The sequence below is a fragment of the Vombatus ursinus genome, unplaced genomic scaffold (assembly GCF_900497805.2).
Source record: "Vombatus ursinus unplaced genomic scaffold, bare-nosed wombat genome assembly UNPS02014880.1, whole genome shotgun sequence".
Lineage (NCBI taxonomy): Eukaryota > Metazoa > Chordata > Mammalia > Diprotodontia > Vombatidae > Vombatus > Vombatus ursinus.
The window spans coordinates 1,316,772-1,332,929 of record NW_020954658.1 but is presented as its reverse complement, the minus strand read 5'-3'; positions in this window follow the sequence as shown (position 1 = coordinate 1,332,929).

Below are 16,158 nucleotides of genomic sequence, written 5' to 3'. Positions count from 1 at the left end.
TCTCAGACCTTCCAAATGGAATTCTCACCTAGACCCTTTTCCCAACCACCCCCCCCCCTTCCTCTGGCCACCCAAAGTTACTTTAGTGTATATAAGATCCACCCTGGCCCCTATTTAAATGCTGAGAATCTCTCATGCTTGGAGGCTGAGCTTTTCTCATGCCTGCTCATCCTTATGGGAGTCACCTGGCCTATGTGATTTATCTCTAATAAACTTTTTCTCTGGCTGGAAGAAGATTTGAGTTGAATTCTTTCAGGCAGGGTCCGGTGTCATGATCTTGGGATTTCTGAGCACCCCAAAACCTCTAGACCTCTTTAGCCTCAGACACTAACTAGCTGTGTGACCCTGGGCAAGTCACTTAACCCCAAGTTTGCCTCAGTTTCCTCATTTGTAAAATGAGCCGGAGAAGGAAATGGCAAACCACTCCCGTATCTTTGCCAAGAAAACCCCAAATGGAGTCATGAAGAGTCAGATAGGACTGGAAATGACTGAACAACAATTCCAAACCTGGACCTGACTGAAAGAGCTAGAAATTCACCAGAGTCCATAGGCATGGTAACCTGTGCTGTCTCATCCTTAAAAGACTGTAACACTTTCTTGAGCAAGAGGGCAGACACTGTGAGGCAGTGACAGTAATGACAACAAATGATAGTGATAAGGCAGATTGGTGCTATAGGAATCCAGAAGCAGATGTTAGTGACAAGTGGTGGCAGTAGCAGGGAGGAAAGAACACAAAAAAAGAGGGGTGGGCATTGGAAAAGAGGAAGTGAATTTTTTGACTGCCTATGGGCTCAAGTATGAACTTTTCCCACATTTTTGTGGTGTTGAAAAAATGAAATGTAGTCTCTGTCTGCTGTCTTGTTAGCTTAAGTTCTTTCAGGGGAGCTGGGGCAACCCTTTTGGGGAGTAGAGTGTGCCCTAACTGGGGCAGCTAGGTAGAGCAGTGGATAGAATGCTGGACCTGGAAATAGGAAGACATCTTCCTGAGTTAAAATCTGGCATCGGATTTTTAGCTGGGTGACTCTGGGCAAGTCACTTAACTCTGTCTCAGTTTTCTCATCTGTAAAATGAGCTGGAGAAGGAAATATCAGTACACACCAGTATCTCACCAAGAAACCCCCAAATGGGGTCACAAAGAGTTAGACATGACTGAAATGACTGAACAATGTGTTGATACTCCTAGGAGTCACCTGGAACATAGTAAATGAACCAGAAACTGAATTTTACAAGGTTACATGGTGGTGATAAGAGGAACAGAACCAGAGATAGTTTGTGAGAGACATTAAATGGTCCTGAGGTCCTTCACATCAAGATAGGTTTTTGGCTCATGACTCTTTGGGTATGGAGATAGACTTTCTGACACCAGAACTATATGCACCCAGTTAGAACTTTCTGCTTCATTCATGTTATTATTAATAATAACAATTATTATTTATGTAGCTCTTTAAGGTTTGCATCTGGCATATGTTATCTCATTTGAACCTCACAGATAAATGTAGAAGGTGCTCAGGCACTATTATTATCCCTGTTTTCTAGATGTGTAAACAGGCTTAGAGAGTTTAAATGTCTTGTGGATGGTCACATATCTAGTGAGTGTTAGAGGAAGGATCTCAATGCAAGCCTCTGTGACTTAAGGTCTAGCTTAAGGTCACTCTGCCAGTTTCTGATGCCTCTCTAGAAAGTTTATAGGTCACAAGGATTTCAGAGCTAAAAAGATTGTAGACACCATAGAGCCCAATCCCTTCATTTCACAGATTAGGAACTGGGCCAATGGCAAACTTTTCAGGATATAGATCTGAAGATTCCTGTTTGGACTCTGTTGGTTTGATTGAAGTAGCATCTCTTTATTATGGGTTGTATTATGGTGTTGAGGAAAGAATGTTAGATTTGGAATCAGAAAATCTAAGTTCAAACCTTGACTCTCCTACTTACTAGCTATATGAACTTGAACAAGTCTCAACATTTCTGGGCCTCAGTTTCTTCATCTGTAAGGTGAACAAGTTGAATTAGACAATCTCTAAGCTCTCTAAAGGCTCTAATATATGTGATCCTATAATTTCCGAGAGAGCTTAAGTGACTTATCTGAGTTCACACAGTTAGTAAGTAACAGACTGTAGTTTGAACCCAGGTTTTTTGACAACAAATCTGGTGCTATTGGAACTGCATTTCTCTGCCTTCCAGAATTTTCATGTAGGTGAGAACAGGTTAAATGAATGTCAAAGGCAGAAGTCTTAGAGGGTGATGGAAGTCTCAAAAATAGCTTGGAAGGGCAGAAAGGTAGACATCAATTTTGCCTTAGTAGATAAGCTAAGTTGTACGATGGAAACAGAAACAGAGTGACCCTAGTGTCACAGAACCTTAGAAAAGACTTTGGAAATCATCTATGTCCAACCTATACCAGACCAAGAATCATTCTACAGCATCTTCTACAGATGGTCATCTGGTTTCTGCTTTAAGACCTCTATCAAGGAGGAGCCCACTGCCTCCTGAAGTATCCCATTCTACTTTCAGATAGTTTCAAGAGGTTTTTTTTCCCCTTACAGCAAGATTACTTATGTCCCCATGAAACAACAACCCTTTGCTCTAACTTATCCCCTGGGGGGGCAAGTAGAACAAATCTTCCTCTTCCACTCTCATGACAGACATTGAAATATTTGAACATATCAATGTTGTCTTCTGTACCACTCCACATGGTTTTCTCCCCCAAGACTAAATATGACAAACTCTTCATGGTGTGGTATCATCTTACAGTCCTGTGACCATCTTGTTTACCCTGCTATGAATTGTTTCCATCTTGTCTGTGTCTTCCCTAAAATGTGGTTACTAGAATTGAACAAGAAGCTCTGGGCATTAGAAGACCTAAGTTCAGATTCTACCCCTAATACCTGCAGTCTGGGCATTTAGGAACAAGTCTCTTTGAGCCTCAATTTCCTCATCTGTAGAATGGGTATAATAATAATTATGCTGCTTTCTTCTTAGTGTGGTTTTGAAAAAGTTATTTTCAAATATTAAAGTATTTTTATTTTACCTTATGTGAATTTTTCCTCATATAAATGTTAATTGTTATTCTTTTTTTTTTTTTAGGCAATTGGAGTTAAGTGACTTGCCCGGGGTCACACAGCTAGTAAGTGTCAAGTGTTTGGTCTGAGGTTGGATTTGAAATCAGGTCTGCCTGACTTCAGGGCCGGTGCTCTATCCACTGCACCACCTAGCTGCCCTTGATTGTTATTCTTTTGCTGGAGGGGATTGCAATCTGATTTTTTAAAAAAAAAATATTAGCTAGAGCTACTTCCTCCTTTTCCCTTGTCCATTGCTTCCTTAAATACCCATCAGTCTGGTTTTATCAGCAGGACAATCCACCCCTGAGCCTGCTTCTGCTCCTTACTCTCCTCCCCTCCACCACACTGGAGATAATAGTATTAATTCCTGAAGAAATAAGGGAATTCCATCCACAGGTCACCTATTCCTTCAAGTTCCCTGGAGGAAAGGAGAAAACTGAGCAAATGAGAAAACCATTTAAAGTAAAACTTTACTCAGAGGCTCACTAGCCTCTGAATTCTTAGACTAGAAGAGAATCTTTTAAATCACATTGTTCCTCTATCACTGAATCTAAGGACAGTCATAGAATCTAATATTTAGTAAGGGCCTTAGAGGACTTCTAAAAGAAAGTCCCACCCAAAGATGGAATCTCATAGCATTACTGACATGAGATCATAGATACCTACTGCAACAGTTCCAGTGACAGGGAAAGCATCACCTAACAAGACAACCCATTTCATTTTATATAGCTTCTATTTTTTAATAGAATATCAGATATTCAAGGGACTTATATACCTTTTACTTAAATCTTTTCATTTTATAGGAGAAAACCATAATAGGTGAAATGACTTGTCCAAGGTCACAGCACTAAGTGGAGAAGTCAACATTCAATTCAGTTCTTTTTTTTTTTTACACTATACCAGCTTTCTCTTCATTAGGCAGATTTTCCTTATATTGACCCCCAAATATTTAGCCTTGTTACTTATGTGTCGGTAATAAGTCTAACCCTCTTTTGATAAATGGAATGTCCTTGCTTCACGTGCTGGGATTTAAAATTTTTGAAGATACCTATCATGCTTCTCCTAAGTCTTCTCTTGGCTAACCCTTTCTAGTTTACCTCCTGAGTTTCACATATAATTCTGTTTCAAGTCTCCTTAACATTCTGGTTACCATCCTCCTAGAAAGCTACAGAGATGAGCAATATCCCTTCTAAAAGTCCACATCAATATGTAACTTTTTTTTCATCCAATCATTGATTCATTTAGTCTATCTCTAAATGTAGTCTTGTGTGATAGAGGATCCATGGTTTAGGAGTCAGGCACCTGAATATGTTGGCTTTGACATTATGAGTTTGTGATTGGGCATGAAAACCCTTCCTCTCATGGAACCACGGTTTCTTCATCTATGAAATGGAGATAAAACAATTGTGCTACCTATCTCACATAGTTTTTGTGAAAAAAAATCTTTTTGTCACCTGCTAAGTGCTCTTTGGATAAGTTATTAATTTTATTTTGTCATCCTCAGTTTGATATTTGCTACACATTTAATGAACTTACTCAATCCTCTTGTTTAAGTCACTGATTAAAAAGGTGAACTAGTATTGGAAAGAGGCTAGGTCCTTGCAATATGCCTTACAATTTTTGTCCTGGAAATGCAGCTTTTTTGGTGCTCAGGAAACATACTTTATCAGGGTTTCCAAATAACCTTACTGAAATATTCAAGTGACTCCAAATTTTATACATTTATAATATCTCATTTGAGAGTCAAGGGAGTAGGAACTTATGAACATAGGTCTTAGAGTAGGAGTACAAACATACGAATATAGAACTTGGAGGACAAATAGTCTAAGTTCTTCACTTTACAGATGAGGAAATTGATGCCTAGAGATATTAAGGGACTTGCCCAAGGTCATGCATCTATTAAGTGTCAGAGGTAGGAATTGAACAGAGGTCATTTTACTTTAGAATTTTTAGCATTGCCCATTGAATTTTAGGAGACACAGGCTTCTCAGTTGAGATCTTCTAGTCAAGTGAATCTTGTCAGACTTATGTATTGAAAAGGTAATTTCCCAAGGAATTCAGTTTTCTGAGTCGCCTGCTCCTACAAAATTTTTTTCTGCTAACACCCTGCTTCTGTTGATTATCTTCAATTCATACTGTTCCGTCTTATTTGTAGATAGTTTACATGTTGTCTCTCTCATTAGACTGTGAGCTTCTTGAGAGCACGGACTTTATTTTTATTTATTCATTCATTCATTCATCTATTTATTTATTTACTTATTCATTCATTCATTCATTCATTTATTTTTGGCCTTTCTTTGTATCTCTGGTGCTTAGCACACTGCCTGGCACATCTAGGTGGCCAATAAATGCTTTTTGACTTGATCTTCTATTTGCTTTCAGAAGAAAGTGTGGTATAGTAGAAAGAATGTTTGAATCAAAGTCAGAAGTCCTATGCTTGTATCCTGACTTTTCCACTTGTGTGTGACCTTAGTCTAGTTACTTCACTTCCCCAAGCCTTGGTTAACCTTGTCTATGAAATGGATACAGTAAATACCTCTTTTACAAATTATGTCAGAAGCATTGTGGAGAGGATAAAATGATTTAGTGCATATGAAGTTCTGCATAAATGAAAGTAATTACTCCTAATTCAAATTCCTGGGCCAGTCTAAATACAAAGATTCCAAAGTAATTGGATGGTCCTTTACATATGCCCCAAAGACAATTTCCTCAACTTACCATACATGGGTTGTAGTTTCCCATGCACTCCAGTCAAAACCACTGTAGACAGTCTATGCATCTGCACTGGCTTCTGAAGAAGGGAACAAGATCACCATGAGGATTCTGGAAGTAATTCTCTTTCTCTTTTAGGTGTCAATTATAGTTCATTTGATAAAACCTGGTCCAGGATTTGAAGTGAATTTTAGAGAATTGTAATCAAAGTTTTGAAGAATGAAAGACATCAGCTCTCTGAGAGGATCTGCATTGATTCTCATCTTTTCTTACTCCAAAATAGAGTCCTTCCTCTGTTTCATTTTTTACCCTGAAAGTAACGAAGAGGAGAATATATTAGTTCAAATTTGAATGAAAGTGTGATGTTTTCTGTAGCAGAGTTCTGATTTATTTTTTCCCTGGACCCTTAAGAGATCCCTTTACAGGAATTTTAACTGGGTAGTGAAAAAACCCCCACAAAGAATATGGAAATAATGAGATTACAACAATGAATTTAAAATATGGTAACTGATATTCACTTTTAAATTAGAACAGGTGGAAAAGTTCCCTTACTAAACTCATATTCTCAGAATAGAAACTTACTTCAAATCAAATACTGTTGTCCCTGTCTGCTCCTCTTTGAAGAAAGGAGTCAGTTCAAGCTGTGATTCACAAAAAGAAGAGTGTCAGGCAAATATGTCTTTCCTCTGCTAGTTATTAACCATGGTCCACAAGACTCTGTCCCTAGGGCTTCCATGTTGGGAGCACTTGGGAAAATCTGGGAGCAATATAGAGATGAGGTGTTCAATAAAGATTTTTTTTCCTTCAGTGATGAGAATAGAAATGTGTGTCCTCTTTTTATCCCCAGTGAGGTTGTTACTGTAGTTACCCTGAGGGATTCTTGCTTTGATCCAAGTGGAAATTTGCCAAATATCAGTTTAATATCATCTCCAAACATTGGCTGCACTCAATCTTGGGATAAATCTATGTCCATCTAGCTCTAGGGACCTTAGGGTGGAATGATGAACCTCTACTGACCAATGACCCTTTGCTTTATCTTTTCACTCTTAGATTTGCTTGGGGTCAGCAACAGGCAGCCTTTCCAGGCTTTTGACTTTTGCTTCCTTCACTTTGTCTGTTCACATGTTCTCTGATTTTAGGTACAAAAATGAAATATATCCCACAACCTGTTCCTGGATCATGGAATGATAATGACTCCACAAACAAGTCAGCATTAAGTTCTGCAAATCACTACCTAGTGTAGAAAATTTTCATTAGTGTTAATGACTGTGTGGGACAGAGACCACTACTCAAATTCAAAACAAAGACTTAGTTACCTTGAAAGCAGAAAGGAGTTTATTGCTTTCTCATGAGAAAGGGTACCGCCCCTCATCGCCCTAATGGCGTGTATCAATACAAGTACAAGTTGGTTAGAAAGGAAGGCTTATTTATATCCTAACGTGAGTTCCCCCTCTTTATCCCATTGGCTGGGCTTCAGGGGGCACAACTATTCATGGAAATCTTCCCCAACAACAGAGTTACACAAGTTTGCCCAGAGACAAGAAAAGGTGGAAAGTCTTGCAAGGGTTTTAGGTTAGGGGTAGGGCTCTTCTATTCTTTCTGCTACCTGCTTAAAAACAGGGTCTGAGGGGGTTTTGACAATGTCAGAAGGGAATGTTTCAATAATACAATTAGAAGGCCACCTACAACAGGTACCTCCAATTTCTCTCCTCCCACTCTCTTACTATCTGACTTCTGACCTTATCTCTCTCCAGTGATCTCCTAATTGCTGCCCTTTATGAGAACTATTAACAAAAACTACTAACCCTTTGAGGAGGCTTCACATCTGAGAGATCATCATCTCTCACAATGACTAATTAATCTCACACCTACAAATAAGGTTTTCTTCATCATTATCAAATTATCAATATCAAATATTTATATCATCACCAACCAGGTCTCTGTCTCCAATCCTGAATATGATTTGATCTCTCCTTTATTTTCCATTTTATCATTATCTTCTACAGGCATCCATTTCTATCTCTCCTTCTTCCTTCTCTTCCTTTTGAATTTTCCACTCTATATTCTCTCTTTCATCAGCTTCTTCCTATATAAGGAGTAAGAAACCTTCAAGTTTTTATTTCATTTAGTCTTAGAGACTAAAGAAGTGCTGGTAAAAGCATGATTCTTGAATTACTGAAGAACTAATTGTATTTCGAAAGGTAGTGATAATTAGAGTTAATTTAATCTGAGTGGGGTATGACAAAGTGCTGGGTAAAACTTCAAGTGATCCATAAATATTAGCTATTAGTTATTACTCACTGTTGTTTATATTTATGACCACATTAACTTCTGTCTCTTTACAATACCTCCCTCTATAAAATTCAACAAGATTTTAAATTAATTATATATATATACACATAGATATATAATAAAATGCATATATGTAGGTGTATACATACAAACACACATACATATACATGTATGTGATGTGTGTGTATGGTTCCAAAAATCTTATTGAAATTTCAAACATAAAAATTGATAAAAGAGATTATAATGCAATGATAATATTTGTAGAAAACATATAAATGATTTTGTGAATGGGGCTGAAAGTGGAATTGAAGCCCACTGCATCCTCTTTCCCTCCCTGCTCCAAACTTTAAAATACCATACTGTAGCTGAAAAAGGCCTTATGGATCATCTTTGATTTTACAGATTTACATTCTTTGTAATGTAAAATGCAATATTACATTTATAAAACATAAAACATCTTTACATACAGATTTATATTTACATTCTTTGATTTTACAGAAAAGGAAATTAAGAGAAAGAAGGAAGGAAAGAAAATACAGAGAGAAGGAAAGAGTAGAAATGGAAACTTTTTTTATAAAAATGAAAATGAAAAAATAAAAGGGAAAAGTAGAATGAAAGAAAAATAGAAATAATAGAGTAACAAAGAAAGAGTGAAGAAAAACTTCCTCAATATAGTCTTTATCTTTACAATCAGAAGGGTGGAAAACAAAAAAAAAAAGAGGAAGCGTAATGAAGAACGAAAGAGACAATGAAAATAAAAGGTAAAAAGTAAAAGAGAATTAGAAAAAAGGTCAAGGAAAGAGAGAAACAAAGAACCATAAAAACAAAATGAATGTTTTCACTTATCTTTTGTTTCTCAAAACAGAGCTAAAGAGAACAAAAAAGAAAAGTGAGTGGAAGAGAGAAATAGAGAGCAATTAACCAAAAGAAAAAAGGAGAGAAAAGTGAAGAAACAGAGAAATTAATTTACTTCTTGCTCTATTTCTTTTTTTCTTTCCCTGTAACTTTCTTTCTCTTTTACTCTTTTCTCAAGGAATACAGTAAAGCAGGAATCAAACAGGTGAGTAATGTCGAATAAATCTGGCTTTAAATCCCAAACTGAGGAATGTGTTTCATCCTAGAACAGGTAGCTACTGAAGGTTTTTAATCAGATGAATAATATGGTTAGACTACACTCCAGGCATGACCCTAGATATTTATCCAAGAAAACTCAGAAAGAACCTAGTCCATTAGGATTATGAAGTTACTCAGAGAGTTTATAGGATAGGAGAAGAGACTGAGGAGGGATGAAGTGAAAGAGCAGTACCTTTTTCTTTTATTCTTTACTCATATGAAAATACTAAAAATATTTCAATAATATGGGTCATCAAGATTATAATGGAAATTTGGTCCAATTAGTTTAATTTCATGTTATTTTATTCAAGTAAAGTTTGTGATGACACATATTAAAGTTAGAGTTGAAATAGAAAACAAAAGGTTTAAAAATCAAAGTGCTGGAAGTATACTTGTGCATATAGATATGCACATACATATATACACACATGCACATATTCACCTATATGTACAAATACATTTATATATACATACATGTAATTTCACATTTCTGATCTGGGATAGTTTAAGCACTGTCTAAATACATATCAAACCACTCTCTTTCCCTCCCATGTCCAGGTGTTTACTTGACAATTTTAGTACTGAGCACATTGTTCTGCACATGATATTATTTCTTTTTTTATTTTGAACAATTTTTTGAAATATATGTAATAACAATTTCTTACATTCATATAAAAATTTAAGTTGCAAAATTTCTTCCTCTTTTCCTCCCCTCTCATTCCCAGAAATGGCAAGCAATTTGATGGAGGTTATACATGTGCAATCATGCAAAACATATTTCCATATGAATCATGTTGTGAAACAAAACACAGACAAAAATGTAAACCTGAAAAAAATAAAGAAAGTGAAAAATAGTATGTTTCAATCTGGAGGTGGATAACATTTTCATCATGAGTACTTTGGAATTGTCTTGGATCATTGTATTGCTGAGAGTACCTAAGTCATTCAGAGTTGATCATCATAGAATACTGCTGTTACTGTGTAAAATTTTCTCCTGGTGCTTCTCACTTCACTCTGAATAAGTTCATGTAAGTCTTTCCAGATTTTTCTGAAAGCATCCTTCTCAGCTTTTCTTATAGCACAATAGCATTCCATTACAATCATGTACCAAAACTTGTTCAACTATTCCCCAATTGATGGGGGTGTCCTTAATTTTCAATCTTTTGCCACCACAAAAAAACAGCTGCTATAAATATTTTTCAATAAATAGGTCATTTTATTTTTTTTAAAACCCCTTTTGGACACAAACCTAGTAGTGTTATTTCTGGATCAAAGGGTTTGCATGTTGTTATAGCCCTTTGGGCATAGTTCCAAATTGCTCTCCAGAGTGGTTGCTTCAGTTCATAATTCCACCAGCAGTGCATTAGTGTCCCAATTCTCCCAATTCTCCTCCAACATTTATCATTTTCATTTTCTATTATTTGAACCATTATGATAGGTGTGAGATGGTACCTCGGAATTATTTTAATATGCATTTTGCAAATCAATAGTGATTTAGAGCATTTTATATGACTATAGAAAGCTTTGATTTCTTCATCTGAAAACTGCCTGTTCATATCCTTTGACCATTTATCAATTGGAGAATGACTTGCATTCTTATAAATTTGATGTAGTTTTCTCTATATCTGAGAAATGAGGACTTCATTGCAGAAACTTACTGTAAAAATTTGTTCCCAGTTTTCTGCTTTCCTTCTAAACTTGGCTACATTTGTTTTGTTTGTGCAAAACCCTTTAGATTTAATATAATTAAACCAATCCATTTCATATCTTGTAATACTCTTTATCTCTTATTTGGTCATAGCTTCTTCCATTTTCCATAAATCTGACAGGTAAAATATTCCATGTTCTCCTAATTTGCTTATGGCATCACCCTTTATGTCTAAATCATATATCCATTTTGACCTTATCTTGGTGTATGGTATGAGAAGTTGGTCTATATCTACTTTCTGATAAACTTTTCCGGTTTCCTCAGCAGTTTTGTCAAATATGGAGTTCTTGTTCCAAAAGTTTGGATCTTTGGGTTTATCAAACATTAGATTACTACGGTCATTTACTACTGAGTCTTATGTACCAAATCTATTTCGCTGATCCACCACTCTACTTCTTAGCCAGTAACAGATTGTTTTGATGATAGCTGCTTTATAATACAGTTTGAGATGTGGTACTGCTATGCCACCTTCCTTTATATTTTTTCATCAGTTCCTATGACATTCTTGACTTTGTTTTTCCAAATAAATTCTGTTATTTTTTCTAGCGCTATAAAATATTTTTACTAGTTGATTGTTATGTCACTGAATAAGTAAACTAATGTAGGTAGAAGTATCATTTTGTTATACTGGCTTGGCTTCCTTATGAGCAATTAATATTTTTCTAATTGTTCACATCTGACTTCATTTGTGTGAAAAGTGTTTTATAATTGTGTTCATATAGTTCCAGTGTTTGTCTGGGCAGGAAATCTTTCAAGTATTTTATATTGTCTACAGTTATTTTAAATGGAATTTTCTTTTTCTAGTTCTTGCTGCTGGACTTTGTTGGTAATATATAGAAATGCTGATGATTTTTGTGGGTTTATTTTATATCCTGAAACTTTGCTAAACTTAATTATTTCAACTTATTTTTAGTTGATTCTCTAGGATTTTTTAAGTATACCACTATATCATCTACAAAGAATGATAATTTTGTTTCCTCATTGCCTACTCCAATTCCTTCAATTTCTTTTTCTTCTCTTATTGCTAAAGTTAACATTTCTAGTAAAATATTGAATAATAATGATGAATGGGCATCCTTGTTTCATCCCTGATCTTATTAGGAAGGTTTCCAGCTTATCCCCATTACAGATAATGTTTGTTAATGGTTTTAGATAGATACTACTTACATTAAGGAAAGCTCCATTTATTCCTATGTTCTCTAGTGTTTTATTTTTTAAAATTAAATGTTATTTTTCCCTAATTACATGTTACAACAAATATTTTAACATTAAAAAACTTTTGAGTTCCTAATTCTTTCCCTTCTCTCTCCATTCCCTCCCCCCTCTCTAAGAAGGTAAGCAATCTGATATAGGTTATACATGTGCAATCATGTAAAAACACTTCCATATTTGTCATTTTGTACAAGAAGACTTGAATAAAAAATGAAGAGCAAAAAATATCATGATTTATTCTCTATTCAGACAATATCAGTTCTTTCTCCTGAGGTGGGTAGCATGGTTCATCATTGATCCTTTGGGATTATCTTGTATCATTGTACTACTGAGAGTAACTAAGCCATTTGCAGGTCTTCATCATATTATATTGCTGTTACTGTGTACAATGCTCTCCTGACTTCACTTTTCATCAGTTCATGTAAATCTTTCTGGGTTTTTCTGAAAGCATCCTCCTTTTATTTCTTATAGGACAATAACATTTCATCATGATCACATACCACATCTTGTTTAGCCATTCCCCAATTGATGGGCTTTCTTTCAATTTCCAATTATTTGCCAACCAAAAATGAGCTGATAAAAACATTTTTGTGCAAATAGGTCCTTTCCCCTTCCCCACTTTTTTGATGTCTTTGAGGTATAGACCTGGCAGTGGTTGGTTGTTGTCCTTCATTCTTGAAGATGACCAAAATGACATCACTATGCTAGAGTCAAATTTCAGTGTGTCCGACCGTAGCTGATCAGACCAATCTGAACTTGTAATGCTCAACCACAGGTTGGGCACAAATAATCTTTGTGAACATTTGGGGTGGATTCTCCAAATTTTTGCATCCTGCATTTCCTTTGAGCTGTTTCAATTTTGCTTAGCTCATAGAGCATATCACCTTCTTTGATGAAGGCACGCCATATTGGGCAATGCTGTGCCAGTATCTCCCATGTCACACAATCAATTCCAAAGTTCTTAAGAGAGACCATGAGAATGTCCTTGTATCACTTCCTCTGACCACCATGTGAATGCTTGACCTATGTGAGTTCTCCACAAAGTAGTCTTTTTGGCCAGTGCACGTTTTGCATTCAAATAACATGTCCAGCCCATCAGAATTGTGCTCTCTGAATCAGAGTTTTGAAGGCTTGGCAGTTTAGTTTGAGAAAGGATCTCAGTGTCTGATATCTTATCCTGCCAGTTGATCTTCAGAATCTTCCTAAGACAATTCAAATAGAAGCAATTCAGTTTCCTGGCATGGTGCTGGTATACTGTCCAGGTTTCACAGGCATGTAACAATGAAGTCAGCACAATGGCTCTGTAGACCCTTAGTCTGGTAGTCAGTCTAATACTTCTTCTCTCCCATATTTTCCTTCAGAACCTTCCAAACACTGAGCTAGCTCTGGCAATGCATGGATCAACTTCATTATCAATGTGTACATCCCTGAAAAGTACACTAGCTAGGTAAGTGAACTTATCCAAAGCATTCAAATTTTCTGCATTTGCTGTAACTGATGGTTCCAGGTATGGACGGTGTGATGGTGGCTGATTGACCTGTGTTTTCTTGGTGTTAATTGTCAGGCCAAAATTAGCACAAGCAGCAAAGAATTGATCCATACTTTGGTGCATCTCAGCTTCAGAGGTTGAATTGAGTGCAAAATCGTCTGCAAACAGAAAATCATGCACCAACACTCCCTCCACTTTGGTCTTTGCTTGTAGTCTTTTCAGGTTGAAGAATTTACTATCTGTGTAGTATCTGATCTTGATGCTGTGTTTATTCTCGTTGAAAGCATTTGACAACATTACTGAAAACATTATACTAAAAAGCATGGGAGCAAGCACATAGCCTTGTTTCACTCCATTGGTGACTGGGAAAGTATGAGAGCATTTGTCCAATATCCAGAACCTGGGTAAGTAAGCCATTATGAAATTGATACAATGCTGATGAACTTTGCTGGGCAACCAAATTTTGACATAATTTTCCACAAGCCCTCATGACTGACAGTATCAAAGGCCTTGGTCAGATCTACAAATGTTGTATAAAGACTTCTGTTCTGTTCCTGGCATTTCTCCTGAAGTTGTCAGGCAGCAAACACCATATTGACCAAAAAAAACAACATCCTAGCAGTGGTATTGCTGGATCAGAGTATGCACAGTTTTATAGCCCTTTGGGAATAGTTCCAAATTGCTCTTCAGAATGGTTGGACCAGTGGTTCACAAATTCACCAGCATTGCATTAGTGTCCCAGTTTTCCCATATGCCCTCCAACATTTATCATTTTTATTTTCTGTCCTATTAGCCAATCTGATAGGCATGAGGTGGTACCTCAGAGTTGCTTAAATGTGCATTTCTCTAATCAATGGTGATTTAGAGCATTTTTTCATGTGATTACAGAAAGCTTTGATTTCTTTGTCTGAAAACTGCCTATTCATATCCTTTGACCACTTATAAATTGGGTAATGACTTGTATTTTCATAAAGTTGACTCAGTTCTCTATATATTTGAGAAATGAGGCCTTCATCAGAGATACTTGTTTCAAAATCCCCACTCCCTGCCAAGTTTTTACTTTCATTTAATGTTGGTTGTATTGGTTTTGTTTGTGCAAAATATTTTAATTTAATGTAAACAAAGCTATCCATTTTGCATTTTGTAATACTCTATATTTTTGTTGGTCCTAAATTCTTCCCTTATCCATAGATCTTTTTTTTAAATATTCATTTATTTATTTTTCGTTTTCAGCATTCACTTCTGTAAGATTTTAAGTTCTAAATTTTCTTCCCTTCTCACCCTTCCACCCTCCCTAAGATGGTATGAAATCTGATATAGGGTATACATATACATTCATATTAAATATATTAATATGGTAGAAGAGGGAATTAATAGAAGCATATTAGTAAAAAGTTATAGATACTTCCATATTCTGTGAAATAAAGAGAGAAACAAGAGATGAGAGTGACAAGGTGATGTTGACCAGTGAGAAGTAACCTTTATTTTCCTCTAGGAAGGGCCACAGACAAAATTAACCAAAAGCTATGTACATATAAAGTATTTTAACAAAGAAGCTTTTGAAAAGGGATTTAAATAAATAAGTTTGAACCATTTGGTCTTTAAATTTTTTAATAGAAGGTAGAAAATTTTATTAAATAATCATAAACATAACAAATTATACATATACAAATATATGTATGTAAATGCATAATATATCTATATCATTCAAGAAATCTTAAGTGCAGTTTTAAATCCCAGCTTAAAACTGTATCAAGATTTTTTGACCCTCCCACATACACACACACACATATATACATTCTATATTTGCAAAAAAGTATGGGTTTGAGATTATGTATAATCTAAATGTCACACACCAATATATATATGTGTGTCTATACATAATATGTATACTTGTATATACACAGATACATTATAAACAAACACATATACATATATGTATGTATACACACGTATATGATATTTAGATTATATGTAGTGTCAAACCTACACTTCTTTGCATGTACAGAATGTACATGTGTGTGTATATTTTTAGAACACTATATACACATATGTTTGTGTGTGTTGTGTGTGCATGTGTGTGTGCGTGTGTGTGTGTGTGTGTATGTAGGGCATTCCAAAAATCTTAATGCAGTTTTATAAAACTGCACTAAGAATTTTGGAATGATAGCTAGATATACATATATGTGTGTATATAAACACATGCATATATGTGTATATACATAATTTATTATGCTTGTTTTGTTTATTGAGTACAATTTTCTATATTTTATTAAAAATTTTAAAGACTAATGAGTTTAAACCTATTTATTTAACTCCCTTTTAAACATCCCCTCATTTTCTATGTGTGTAGCTTTTGGTACACACCCCCCCCCCCCCACAAATTTTCCCAACCACACTCACACGTCTTCCACACTTCCAGGTTTATAGCTTCATTGGCATCCTTCATGCTTTACTCTCACTCACTCTATATATACTGTTGTCAAATCTTATCATCTCTACTTCTTTAACATTTCTCAGTTACCTTCTCTCCAATCACTAAGACATGACCTAGTTCAAGCCTATTGTATCAC